Source organism: Spinacia oleracea, chromosome 3 (genome assembly GCF_020520425.1).
Source record: "Spinacia oleracea cultivar Varoflay chromosome 3, BTI_SOV_V1, whole genome shotgun sequence".
Lineage (NCBI taxonomy): Eukaryota > Viridiplantae > Streptophyta > Magnoliopsida > Caryophyllales > Amaranthaceae > Spinacia > Spinacia oleracea.
Window position 1 is genome coordinate 117,829,325 of NC_079489.1, and position 15,357 is coordinate 117,844,681.

General features: G+C 38.1%; 1 long non-coding RNA gene across 1 annotated transcript; it reads right to left on the reverse strand.

The window, feature by feature from the left end:
- Nucleotides 1-6,682: 6,682 nt before the first annotated feature.
- Nucleotides 6,683-9,995, reverse strand: LOC110791372 (uncharacterized). The gene is made up of 4 exons (XR_008930927.1): nucleotides 9,484-9,995; nucleotides 9,103-9,176; nucleotides 8,416-8,505; nucleotides 6,683-7,141 (listed from the first exon to the last, which is right to left on the reverse strand). It is a non-coding gene; the product is annotated as an uncharacterized lncRNA (long non-coding RNA).
- Between the last annotated feature and the right edge of the window lie 5,362 nt (nucleotides 9,996-15,357).

Genomic DNA, 15,357 nt, shown 5'->3' on the forward strand with positions numbered 1-15,357 from the left:
ACTATAGATTACAAATCCGCCAGTTCCAGATGGAAGGGTAAGAATAGGGGCGGTGGTGAGACGTTTCTTAAGTTCTTGAAATGCACATTCACAATCATTATTCCACACAAATTTAGTATTCTTTCTAACTAATCGGGTTATGGGTAAGGCAACCTTAGAGAAATCTTGAACAAATCTTCGATAGTATCCAGCTAAACCCATAAAACTCCGTACTTCAGGTACATTAGTTGGTCTAGGCCATTCCACAATTGCTTTTATTTTCTCAGGATCAACAGATACACCTTTCTCAGAGATAATATGACCTAAAAATGATATTTCCTTAAGCCAGAATTCACATTTCGACAACTTAGCATATAACTGGTTTTCAATCAACATATCTAACACTTTTCTCAGGTGCTCCTCGTGTTCCTCATTACTCTTAGAATATACCAAAATATCATCAATGAAAACGACTACAAACTTATCAAGGTATGGTTTAAAAATACGGTTCATTAAATCCATAAATACAGCGGGCGCATTGGTTAACCCAAAAGGCATCACAACAAACTCATAGTGACTATATCTAGTTCTAAAGGTTGTCTTTGGAATATCCTCAAGTTTAATTCGAAGTTGATGGTAACCTGACCTCAAATCAATCTTAGAAAACACTTTTGCACCTCGAAGTTGGTCAAACAAATCATCAATACGGGGTAAAGGATACTTATTCTTAATGGTAATCTTGTTTAACTCTCGATAATCTATGCATAACCTCATAGTTCCGTCCTTTTTCTTCACAAATAAGACAGGGGCTCCCCAAGGTGAAACACTAGGTCGAATATATCCTTTTTCAAGTAACTCATCTAATTGTTTCTTTAATTCTTGTAACTCAGCTGGTGCCATTCTATATGGTGCCTTGGAAATAGGGGTGGATCCTGGAATTAATTCAATGCTGAAATCTAATTCTCTTGGTGGGGGCATACTAGGTATTTCTTCTGGAAAAACATGTGGGTATTCACAAACAACAGGTATGTCAGTAATGGAAGGTACATGGGTATTTAGGTCAACCACACTACATAGGTAACCAGATAAACCACTCTCAATCATTTTACGTGCTCTCAAAGCATGGACAATTTGAATCGTTGGTTTTCTTACTAACTTATGGAATGAAACTCTCTCTCCACTTGGTGTTCTAAGGGTCACACTTTGCCTCGAACAATTAAGGTTAGCTTCATACTTAGTCAACCAATTCATTCCCAAGATTACATCAAATTCAGATAGGTCAAAGGCTACTAAGTCTGCTAGAAACTCTACTTTTTCTATTACAATGGGACAATCTCTATACATGGTTCTACATTTCACTATTTCTCCACTAGGAAGGGAAACACTCATAGCATGAAAGTCACAACATGGTTTCAAACTTAAACATTTAGCAAACAATGGTGAAATAAAGGAATGTGAAGCTCTAGAATCAAAAAGAACATGGGCAGGTAACGAATGGATAGAAAAGGTACCGGTGATAACATTATCATCCTCATCTGCTTCATCTTGTCTCATCACAAAAACTCTTCCAGTTGGCGGTGGTCGAGGTGGGTTGCGGTTTGAACCTGAGGCGTTGTGGTTGTTACGACCACGATCGTTGTTAGTTGGAACTGGTCCTCTCATGGTTGGCGTCACTTGATTTGGGCAACCTCTGACGTAATGATCATGGCTTCCACATCGATAGCAAGCATTCGTGCCAACACGACATTCACTCTCCACATGACTCCTTTTTCCACATTTGGCACATCCTTGCGACCGATTGTTCCTTCCTTGAAATCCTTGTCCCCTATTATTTCCTTGATTACCATCATTCCTCCTTTGATTTCCCTGGTAACTTTGGTTGGGCTTCTTTGCTCCTCCTTGGCTTTGGTTATCATTTCTCCTTTTATACCCAACATTCTTCGCTTCCCGAAGTAGTACCACTCGCTCCACATTGGCTGCAATATCAACCATATCCTGGTATGAAGTAAACCTCTGAGTGGACAACCTATCCTGGTACTTAAGGTGCAGACCTTGTTCGAAACGGTTCATCCTGGACTGCTCTGTCGACACCAAGTCTGGCGCGAACCTTGACAACTCCATAAACTTATTTGCGTATTCCAACACGCTCATTGTTCCTTGTTGCAAGTGTAGAAATTCATCTTCTTTTTGTTTCCTCAAGGATGGTGGATAAAACTTGTCTCTCATTAACTTCTGGAGTTCGCCCCAACCAAATCCTGACACATTCTTTCGTTCCTTGTTGACTTTCCACCATAATCCTGCTTGGCCCGTTAAATAAAATACCGCAAAGTCAACCTTCCATTTCTCCGGGCATTGCAGGGTTTCAAACAACTGATCAATGCGACTTATCCAATCCTCGAACTCAACTGGATCGGGCTTGCCATCGTAGGATGGTGGGTTGAGCGATGAAAAGTTCTTGAACATCGTTGCGTTCTCGTTCCCACTTACATCTTTCTTTTTCCGAGAATCATGGACTAACTCGGCCAACATTGCACTCACATTTTCCAACCGTTCCATTCTCTCCTCATGTCCATCAACATGGACATTCTCCTCGTGGATAACATTGTTATCATCATGAACATGGTGCTCATTGTGAGCCCCGTTGGTGACATCATTGACAGCATCGATAGTCGACATTCTGTGTAACATATCTTATCAGATTGAAGCAAAATAATAAAATAATCCCTTTGATCCCGTTCCTACACTCACACTCATATTCATTTTAACTTAGCAAGATTTAAGAGCATTCTTTTTAATTCATTCCTTAAAACTCTTTACTTAAAGCCTAATGAATTCAATTCGTGCGAAAACCCATAAGGTTTAGCACTTATGGTCCAGAACCTTTGCTCTGATACCAAACTGTAACGCCCCGACCTCTAATTACATTATTATAGCATAATTAGCAGCGAAATTAACCTAATTAGTCAGGGCATTACCTGCCGTAACTCCCTCTTGGGAATTACAAGGCAACCATCAATCATAAGATATTAAATCCCAAAAATTAATATAATAATCTTTAATATTACCAAAATAAAGGTGCATAAATTACTAAAAGTCTTTAATTAAACTATTAAAACTTAAGGCATAAACTAGGTGGGAATTATTAAAGTGAAATCCTCGCCACTACTCGTTCCCATCGTTCCCAGCGGTACCTAAAACAGAAAACAAAATAACGGTGAGCCGAAGACTCAGTAACGAACTATTCTAGCAACGTAAATTCATTTCAATTCATTTTATTTAATAACACAGGGAGAATAGAATAATGTAAAACATTTTATAAAGTCCTTTATTTAATTCATTTTCAACTTTAGGGTGCACATGCTAGTCGTGGCAAGTATGACATGGTGGAACGTCTTCCACGATGGACCGATGTCCATAAACATGGGGCCTTGGCCCGAAAACATGAGAGCCTTGGCTCAATGGGCGGATGCCCCATGGGTACATGCATGACCGAGAATCGTAACCTGTGAACATGTACTGCCAAACGGACTAGGAATTTCACTTTCATTTATCATGTTTCGTTTAATTTTACATTTTAGCCTTTTTACTTCAGTAGAAGTAACATAATTCCTTTAGATCATGAGATCATGATAAAACATCATTTAGATCCTGGGATCCATAAAATATCATTTCTTTCCTGGCATCATAGAGACATCATTTCATTCATGGTTTCTTATAAAGATCGTTTTATAAGAATTTCAATCAATCATATTATAATAAATAATTCAATCAAATCACATTTCATTTCCCGCAATCATAAAACATGTCAAAGCATTCAATTCATAAATAAATCATAAAATTGTATTTTCATAAACGCATTTATAAGGGAATTGCGGGTACTAGTAATAACCGTTACCTCACTTCCACGATTTTGCTAAGGATTTTCGTTGGTTTGTTCGTCCTGAGCTCCGAGTCCGAATTCTTTCAAAAGATTAAATTATTGAATTAATATTAAAACTATAAATATTGTAAAATCAATATTTCTAAATAAGTTTTAGTTGATAAATTCATAAATTAATTAGATAAAGTTTATAATCAAATTCAAATTTTAAGGGAATACATGTGTTAGTAGTTTAAATTTGAAAATAATAATAATGCTAGATAGTTCTTAAATTTAATTGCATAAAATAACACTCATTGGAATGAAATAGCAAAAATTAGAAATTTTAATAAGAAGAATTGGGCCTAAGTAGAATTTGGGCTTACTTTCAGTTATTAAGCAAATGGTGGTGGTGGCAGGGAGGTACGGTGTCGACTGGAGTGGCTTCGTGGAAGAGAGAGGCGGAGGGAGTTGGGCGCAGAGGAGAGGGACGACGAAGGGGAGGTTGGGCGCGGGGGGGGGGGGGGGGGGGGAAAGGAACGGCGAAGGGTGGTGGTGCGGGTTGCCGGAGAAATAAGGCAGTGGTGGTGGCGGTAAGTGGTGGCAGTCACGGTGGTGGTGGTTATGGTGTTCTAAAATCTTGAATTTATTTTAAATGAATTTCAATGGTGAATTATAAATTGGTGGTTAATCTGATTTGTGGTTCATTTGGGATGATTGAGCAGCTATTTATAGTTGTCATGGGGCTCCATGAATGCAACAACTCAGCTTGATTGTATTGACAAGTGGAAGAAATTGAATCAATGAAAGTGATGATTAAGATGAGCTATTCTAGTTTAGATTTCCAGGTATTCAAATAGGTTTGATGAGTAAGTCTTGAGTTGCATTATGGTGGTGACAAGTAGATTGAGTTGCCTTGTGGTGGTGACAAGTAGAAAGTGAAGGTTTTGACTTCCATGGCCAAAGTGGCGTGAGGAAGAAGAAGAGAAAGAAGAGAAACTGACTTGTTTCATTTAGGTGTTAATAAGGGTAATTTCGTAATTTTGAGCTAATTTTCAGAATTTAATTACTATTAACTAAAATTAAAATAATGATTTGGCTAAATTAATTTCTGAAAATAATTTTATAAAGTGCAAGTAATTGAATTTATTTTCCGAATAAGTCGTTAACGAAAACGTACGAAATATTTAAAACGTAATTATTCTCGAAAATACGAGATTAGTATAATCTGAAAAAAAAAAAAAATCGTGAAATAAAACTTTTGTAAAATAGGTTTAGTTTTCGAATAAAGATAAGAACGTTTCGAAATTATTTAGAATCCGAAAATATTAAGATTAAGCTTGTGAATATGAAATTTAAATTATAAAAATTAAAAATTCAAGCGAAATAAAACTTCGTTAATTAAAATAAAGTTTGAATTTAGGATTTAAAATGATAAAAATACTTAAGCATAATTAATCGAGTTTTAAAAATTCGGGGTATTACAATGTTGTTCAAGCATGTATGGTTTGTTTCCCATGCAAGGGATGGATTATTTATTGTTATGCTATTATACGGGATGTCTAGCATACTTTTGAACCAATTATTCGTACCTCGTTGTACTATTTATTTTACCACATGTGAAGGGTTTGCTCACGTAAGTCACCGCACATGTAGGGTTCAGTTGGGAATACTTTATATGAAATGAATTAGGATTTGTCGTGTTAGGGCACAACCCTCATGTTAACAGGCATGATGTGGAATCTCACCTTTTGTGAGAAGGAACTTGGTAGTAATTTCACTACGTCTTGATTTATTGATCACAAGTCCTAAAGGATTAAAATGAGATTGTTTTGGTTGTCGTTTATTAAATGTATGTTTGTTTGAGTCTCGAGATTGCTATTAATAAAATATTAATAAACGTAAAGTACAACCAGAACAAGCTTCAAAACTCTTGGAACGTATATACCTCGAGTATGAACAATGGGGGGAGACTTGTCGGAAAACTCGATCTCCTACTAATGATACAAGACGTTGTTTAATTTAATTTATGCGCTGGAATTCCGTCGGTATGGCCCGACACTCGGTATGGTCCGATATTCATTATATTATTTATTATGGTGTGTGGTGGGCTCCCAACACCCTTCCTTTCATGGAAACTTCTTTGGCCCGTTCGAAGCTTATTCTAATTAAATTGTGAGTCAAGAGTCGAGTCAAGAGTCGAGTCTTGTATTCATGATTTGTATGTTATTTATTAAGTGGCTTTTGCATGTGGATTAGTATTTTAGCGAGTGATGCATGTTTATAGTTTTAATTCACTCTATCCTTGTAATTACTCAGCTTTTGCTGACTACTGCTTTATGTCTTTTGGTCATGGCCTTCGCCTTAATGACCCTATGATGATCCATCATTGCACTTGCATTGTTGGGGAGTAGATTAATTTAGCAGGTTGGTAGAACAAAGTACGATCGAAATCATGTATCTTGGGATGGTTGAGAGTTGCATTCTTTTGTGCTTTGGAAACTATTTTAATATTTTAATTTCGTATTGCCTTCGTGATTTAAATTATACTTTAATCATGTTTTGCGTTTGTTGGATTTTCAATACTTTGGTTTTGGGCCGTTATGGTTCCAACTTGTAGGAGGCCTCAATAATTATTATTTATGTTGGTTTGAAAGTTAGTTAACATTAAATTCCGCTGCGTAGTTCTGGTACTAGCCTTAACCGTTATCACGGTGACGGTAATACTTTAGTAATTCGTTTATTTTTAAGTTGGAAAATGGTTTTATAAAAGCAAGGAATTATTAGGGTGTTACATTCCGGGATTGAGAGCACAATTGTATCAGAACAGGTGGATCAACAAGGTCAAAACTAAATAATTAACTGTATTAGACTGCAGTCGGATTCGCAGTTCAACATGAAATCAACAAATCCTAATAACCTGATGATCCATTTTTTAATTTTCTACCCAATCACGAGAACCAGGTCAACAATGTTGGACAAAAGCTACAATAGCTAACAAGTCAGGCTCTTTTTCCCCTTTTCTTCCCAGGGATGCAAAAGGGTGCCTGGTACGACCGTCCCCAACAAATACACCATCTAAGCCAGTAATAACTACTCGTACAAAGAAATTGAATTGTAAGTTTTGGTTGACTAGCCACATTGACAAGTCAAACACATAGTGTTCCAGAGTCAGGAGTTTTGTAGAACATTACATATTTCCATCCAACGATCTGTCCACGGCTGCAGGAAAATATATCTGCCACAGTATGCATCCCAGAAAGCATCACTCATTCTTCTGAAGCTCCTAGGATAATATTTACCCTGAAATACAACTCAAGTGAATCATCTTAATCATTAAGCCAGAATATCAATGCTCAAGACAATCCACCATAGGTCAGCAGGATAAACACTAATCATATACTTAAATGGAGAATTCCTAACAAACAATGCTTCGCTTTCCATTTTATTTGCAAATTCTCGAATTTGGATCACCATGAATCGTCTAAACCATTCAAAAACAAACCCCAAAAAATACCAACAAAAATGGAAATAATTATCAAAATTTCTACAAATACCAACAAATACCACATTGCAACATCCGAAGAAAAATCCTCACCAAACAAGGATTAAGAACAAGAGAATTATACCAGAATTCGTTAGAAATTTAATTCTGGAAATCTCAAGAACAATGCCTAGTTGCTTGGAAAAACCTCCATTGACTCCAAGAATATGAACCAAAGAACCTTTGAATGTTGGAATTCAACACCAATACAACACCTCCTGTTGGTACCACCAAACTCATATGCGATTTTCTACCATTACCAGGTGCAAGAAATTGAAGAACAATCTTCAAGAACCCTAAAATTTAGGGAAAATACTCAAGAATAAAAAATCGTTGAACACGGAAGGAGGAGAAGGAGGAGGGAGATGAGAGCTCGCCGGAGGAGAAGGAGGATGGAGATGAGAGCTCGCCGGTACGAGAAGGAGCAGGGAGATGACAATGGGGTGCCCGAGCTGAACACGGAAGCTGAAAAAATGAGAGTTTGTGTTTGATTACATTTAAGGATGCGCTTGTGAAACTGAGTTCCAAAATTTCGTTTTTTTTAAAAATAAAATAATATTTTTTTCCTCAAAGGTGGCTCTTGTTGTATAAGGGAAACCTTTGATGAGCCACCTATAAGGATTTTTTCTCTAGTGATGGCGCCTCCCATGGTGAAATTCAAGAACGGTGTTTCCAATCCATTTTCAAGACAGAGTTTGAAGTTGAAGCTTCAAGATGAAGTCGGGCCATACTAGATCACATTTAAATCTTATGCATGTTTTAAGATATTTATTTCTTTAAATATGTCTTGATATTATGCATGAGATTTAAAGCTTGATTATGTTTCATGATTAAGGATTTTTGTAACGCCCCGACCTCTAACTCAAGTAATTAAGCAGCGGAGTTGCCCTAATTCGGTCGAGGCATTACCGCCGTAACTCCCTCTTGGGAATTACAAGGCTATTATCCACATAATACTTTTATAAAACTAATATAAATATGTTCTATATTAATATTCAAAAGTGACTTACATATCTTAGTAGAAAATTCTTACTTGAACTTAGTACAAATTAAGCTTAAACTAGGTGAACCCTAATAAGACGAAATCCTTGCCACTATTCGCATCCGTCGCCCCGATCGCCACCTAAAACATAAAACAAAACGGTGAGCCGAAGACTCAGTAACGTACTATTCTAGCAACGTAAAATCATTTCAACTCATTTTAGTTACTAAAACAGGGAGAATAGAATATCATAAAACATTTAATAAAACATCATATTAGTAACCTTTTCATTATTAACATACTAGTTGTTGGCAAGTATAAACTGGTGGAACGTCTTCCACGATGGACCGGTGTCCATAAGAGCCTGTGCTCAACTGTGGGCCTGTGCCCCTGGGTACATGCATGACCGAAACTGTAAACTGTGAACTGTAACCTGTGAACTGATACTGCCAACAAAACTAGGTCTTTCACTTTTATTTATCATGTTTTAACGAGTTTTATAATTCTCAACCTCTGTACTTCAGTTGAAGTAAAATAACTCTTGAGATCAGGTGATCAATAAAACATAATTGTTTTCATGGTTTTCATAAATATCATATAAATATGAAATAGTTTACTCAAAGCATATTTCTTTCCCGCAAATCATAAAACACGATAAAAATGATTAAATAAAATGTAACGTCGTAATTTCATAATCTCATTTAGAAGGGACTTGCGGGTACTAGCAATAGCTGTTACCTCAAATTCGTGATTGACTTAGGCTTTTCCTCTAGTCTTGATTATCGTCCTTCCTGAGCTCCGAGGGTCGAGATCTTTATGAAAATAAGTACGGTTAACTTATTACTTTCTTTTAGTAATAATAATAATAATAATAATAATAATAATAATAATAATAATAATAATAATAATAATAATATAAACCCGTTTCATTTTTAAAAGAATAATAATATGCAAATTTGCTTTTAAATTATCAATAATAGTACATAATGTTAATAATCCCCTTTTTGGAAGTCAACTATGAAAATTAAATCCAATAGAATATTTTAATGAAAACCCAAGCCCATTAACTTTACCAAAATAAGTGACTAGATTTTGGAGTTTCAGTAAGAGAATACTTACGGTTTTAAAGCCGAAGGACAGAGGAGCCGAAGAACAGAGAAGGGAGAAAAAGAAATCGGCCGCTAGCGGGGTGTACGGCTTCTGGTTGGGACCCACACACAAGAGTTGGCCGGATTACTAGGCGAAGGTGGGTGGTGGCAGGTAGCCGGCGGCAACTTCGGTGATGGTTGCTCGCGGTGGTTTCCGGCGGTGGTCTCAGTTGTTTGAACAGAAAAATTAAGAACTTATGATTTTTAATTGTGAATTGAAGGTAATCTGATTTGTATTGCATTTGGGGATGAATTAACAGCTATTTATAGGAGGTTGGGTGCTCCATTGAGGCTACAAGTCAGATTGTTTGCAGAGACAAGTGTAGGAGATTTGAGTTAATACATTGGTGATTAGGATTAGCTAGTCTAGTTTTAGGTAAGTAGGTTTGATGAATTAAGGAGTTGAATGAAAAATGGTGAAGACACATCAAAAGCTCATGGTTGACTCTCATGGAGGAGGTGACACGGTGAAGAAGAATAGCATAAAATATTTGTTGGTCCTTTTACTCAAATAGGGGCATTTTGGTAATTAGACAATTTCAGATTTTTAATTCTCCTTTTTGCTGAAAAAATCAAATATCTAAATAAAATTAAAGTAATTCCTTAATTAATCACAAAATCTGAAAATAATATTTATCATTAAAATATTTAAATTTTTAAAATAAAATATTCATTAATCAGGTTAAGGCTTAATTAAAAAGTCTAATTAAAATTATTAGCATAATTAATCAAGTTTAAAAATTTGGGGTATTACACCCTCACCCCCTTAGAAAAAGTTTCGTCCTCGAAACTGGAGCTCGGTTGGACTTGGTTTAATCACCACTCATTGGGAACATATACATAAGCAATCAAACATAAACATGGTTAAGATAATATCATAACATAATCATTCACACTAAGCAAGATTCGTATATCTTACCATTCTCAACGAACAATTGGGGGTATTTCGATTTAAATTGATCCTCGACTTCCCACGTGGCCTCGGATGTCAAGTGGTTAGCCCACAAGACTTTAACCATCGGAATCACTTTGTTTCTAAGGCGTTTCTCTCTGCGATCAAGAATTTCAATCGGTTTTTCCTCGTACGTAAGATCATTTCGCAACGCTAAGGGTTCGTGTGAAATCACATGGCTTGGACCGGAAACATATTTTCTTAACATTGAAACATGAAATACGTTATGCACCTTCTCCAAGTCAGTCGGTAAGGCAAGTCGATATGCTACTTCGGATACTCTTTCTAATATCTCATACGGCCCGATGTATCTTGGACTCAGCTTCCCGATTTGGCCGAATGTCATTACTCCTTTTGTAGGTGAAATCTTCAGAAACACATGGTCACCAACTTCAAACTCTAACGGTCTTCTTCGCTAGTCTGCATAACTCTTTTGCCTACTTTGTGCCGCTTTCATTCTCGATTGGATTAACCGAATCTTGTCGGTGGTTTCCTGGATCAATTCTGGTCCTATTACACGGGCTTCATCGATGTCGCTCCAACATAATGGAGTTCTGCATTTTCTATCGTAAAGAGCTTCGTATGGGGCCATGCCGATGGTCGCCTGATAACTGTTGTTGTATGAGAATTCCACCATGGGTAAAAACTTTTCCCACGTTCCTTGAAAATCCAAAATGCATGCTCTCAGCATATCCTCGACAATCTGATTAGTGCGCTCAGTTTGCCCGTCAGTCGCTGGATGAAAGGCGGTGCTGAAATTAAGCTTCGTTCCAAGGGCTTTCTGCAATTCCTTCCAATATGCGGATTGATACCTTGGATCGCGATCAGAAACAATCGAGCTAGGTATTCCATGCAATCTTACTATGGTATTTACATACAATTCAGCAAGTTGATCCAAACTCCAATTGTTCTTTATTGCCAAGAAATGTGCTGACTTTGTCAACCTATCCACAATGACCCAAATGGCATTCATTCCCTTGGTTGACTTTGGTAGACCTATGATAAAGTCCATCGACACTGAATCCCACATCCATTCTGGCACATCCAGAGGTTGCAACAACCCTGCTGGTCTTTGATGCTCTATTTTGATTCTCTGACATGTTAAGCATTTAGCCACGTATTCTGCTACTTCTTGCTTCATGTTGCTCCACCAATACACTTGTCTCAAATCTTTGTACATCTTGTTTCCTCCAGGGTGAATCGAGTATGGTGAAGTATGAGCTTCTTCTAGGATTCTCTTTTTCAACTTTTCTTCATTCGGAACACATAGTCTTCCTTGAAATCTTAACGTACCATCTTCTTGAATAACGAAACCAGGTGACTTCCCGTTTCGTACCTCATTTCTTATTCGTTCCAACTGCAAGTCCTTTCCTTGTGCTTCCTTAATCTCATCGATCAAAGTTGGTCTCATTTCGAGCGTATTCAATCGAGCAATTCTTCGCTTGCTACTGAACTCGATTTCCATCTTTTGCAGATCATCATGATTGGCTCGGGAAAAAGGTAAGATCATATTTAGGTGAGATTTTCGGCTCAATGCATCAGCAACTACGTTAGCCTTTCCAGGGTGGTATTTGAAGGAAATAATGCCCTTGGTCCAAGTATGCATTCTATGTTAAGTCTAATAAGTGCGGTTCAGTATTAATTAACAAGTTAATAATTCAGTGAGATCAAGTGAGCTGAATGCCTAGCTAGAGGCAGCTTCAGTTCAAGTGGAATTAATGATATTAATCCACAGCTTACTCTTGACTGAACCCGTAGGGTCACACAAATAGTACGTAAACGGATCAAGTATTTAATGACATTAAATACTCCATCTATGGATATTCGGAATCGACGGATCTTGGTTTCAGTGGGAGCTGAGATCGTCACAGGCAAGAAATGAATACTCCGGAAACGATGATATTGCCGGAAACGGAAATATGGATCGTATCGGAAATATAAATATTATCCAAGTCATAGATGTTGCCGGAAACGGAAACATGGTACGTATCGGAAAATATTATCGGAAATGGAAATATTGCCGGAATCGGAAATATTGCCGGAAACGGAAATATTTTCAGAATCGGAAATATTATCGGAATCGGAAAATAATTCCGGAAACGGAAATATTAAATATTTGTTCGAAACGGAAATTGATTCCGGAATCGGAAATATTAAATATTGTTCGTATCGGAAATGAATTCCGGAACCGGGAATTTAATCGGAAGCGCATCGTACGAATAAACATCGGACGAGCTTGCTAGACGCAAGGCCTAGCACGAAGCTAGGCCCAACGCCTAGCAAAGCCCACGCGCGACCAAAGCAAGCAAAGCCCAAACGCGAGAGCAAGGCCAGCAGGCGCGCGCCCCTCTTGGGCTGCGAGCACTTGCTGGGCCTGGGCTCAGCGCGCGCGCGTGCACGGCGCCCCTCGTGGGCTGCTGCGCCTGCGTGTGTGTTTGTGCTTGCGTACGAAACCTTGATCGGTTAGGATTCGTATAAGATTAATTTCCTAAGTCTACTAGATAAATTAAGTGATTGAATTTTAGATTAATTCAGATTCACTAAATCGTTTCCTAGTAGGATTCTAATATCCGATACCCATGTCCTATAAATAGGTGATCAATGCTCACAATTTACATCGAGTATTCAAGTATTCAAAGTGATTTTTGAGAGCAAAAATTCAGTCATACATTGCCTAATAAGTGCCGAAAATTCTAAGTACCTTAAGGGCGATCCTAGTTGGTCAAGCTTAAGGCGGATCCGGGCGTGCTGTGGACTATCTACGGAGGGACGACACTTGGAGTCCTAAAGACTTGTTCTTGTTCGGTTCGGGCGCAGCTAGGGAAGGCACGCAACAAAGAGTATGCATCTAAACTATGCTAAATGATTATGTGTAAATAATATGCTTTCCTGGCTTTATGGTTTTTCCGCATGATTTATGAATTGTCATATGTATCATAACCTAACAGTGGTATCACGAGCCTCTTATTATTTTCATAATCTAAATTGCATGAACATGGTTAAATATTACAAATTTGCAAGAATTAAAAGGGGTGATTAATTTTCGTAATTGTTAATTAATTGCAAATTGCGTTTATTTAATTATACGTACGCAGTTTTTCGGCAGTTTCTTCGTTACTCATCCAAATCGAGTGATTTTTGTGTCAATTCCGCATGTAAAAGGCATTCTAAAATTTTGACAAAAATAGTCTTTTTCGGCCGAACCCAGAATTCTCAAATTCGAAGCCTAACTATGACTTTTCGGAGGTTTTAGTTTTTCGAATCCAAAATTTCGTAAATTTAAGATGTTAAATTAAATATTTGCGATTCTTGTTGATAAATCTTGAATTTTTGATTGACCTACTGTATATGTTTAACAAGTTTGAATGCCTAGCCTTGTTAATTATGCAATCTAATTTGTAATTATGATTAATTTGTTTAAAATTGGAATAATTTAGAATTCATTTGATTTTCATAATTAGTTATAATTTAATTAGATACCTATGATTAAAAACCACCATAAAAATTGTAAATTTATGTTAAATTTTAAATTTTTATGACCTAGAATTGAATCCATGTTAATCGGAAATCAATTGAATAATAAATTTTTTATTTTTCGCCCTAAAATTATGAAATTAATATTATGGAAAATTTGGTAATATTAATCCAACCTTTGGCCGATTTTCTTTTATTAAGCCCACCTACGACATATTTTTTAATAATCCCACCTTTACCACCCAACGATTTTTATTGGGCCCAACACGTCATAAACCTATTGTAGGCGGTAATATGTCCCTACGTGGAAATACTCTCTCTCGATATATTCCGTCATCATAATCAATTCATCACCATCTCGATGATTTTTCACAAGGTTATCGGTCACTTAAGCCCAATAAAAGTCGTTGGGTAGTAAAGGTGGGATTATTAAAAAATATGTCGTAGGTGGGATTAATAAAAGAAAACCGGCCAAAGGTTGGATTAATATTACCAAATTTTCCTATTATTATTTATTAATTTGTCATTAATTTTGAATATAAATTTTAAATTTTTATGCGATTCGCTCATATAACTTGCACGCACAAAGCAATGGACGCTACGTGTTACCCTTAAGGGGTGTTGTATAGTGCGGGCATGTGACGACGAGCAAGGGAGCTCGTCGCCCATGCGGTACGAATGCAATGATCAAGGCCATGGTGCACGAGCACAGTGCAGCAGCCCTGCCTTGTGTCATGGGATGTGTGCATGGGCGAATGGGCGAGGGCGAGAGCAAGGCACGAGCAGTCGCGTGTGGGCAGCAAGCGAGCTGCGCCACAGCGCGCACTGCCTCGCGCGCAGCGAGCGTAAGCTCGCGTGCCACGAGTGCTGCGCCAAGCATCGATCGCTCGCGCGCAACGAGCGCTATTGTGCGTGCGACGAGCGCTGCGCCCAGCGATGGCGTGCGAGTGCTTGTTGTGCGTGCGACGAGCGCTGCGCCCAGCGATGGCGTGCGAGTGCTTGTTGTGCGTGCGATGAGCGCTGCGCCCAGCGATGGCGTGCGAGTGCTTGTTGCGACGTGCGACGAGCGCTGCGCCCAGCGATGGCAAGCAGCTCGCTATTGCGACGTGCGACGAGCGCTGCACCCAGCGATGGGTTGCGGCAGCATGCTCGTGCGTCGAGCGCTGGCGCGCGCAGCGAGCACCAGCTCGCGTGATGCCTTGCGATGGTGAGCAGCAGCAATGCGAGGCAGCGCATGGGCTAAGCGCACATGGCCAGCGATGGCTGTGTGCGTGTGGCCCATGGGCGTGCGTTGCGTGGGGTTGTTGCGTTACGATTAGATCGTTTTGAAATTTTAATTTGAAATTTTCAGTTTACGTAATTTTAATTAATTTTAAAATTAATAATTTAAATTATTTTCTTGGATTTTAATTTTGAATA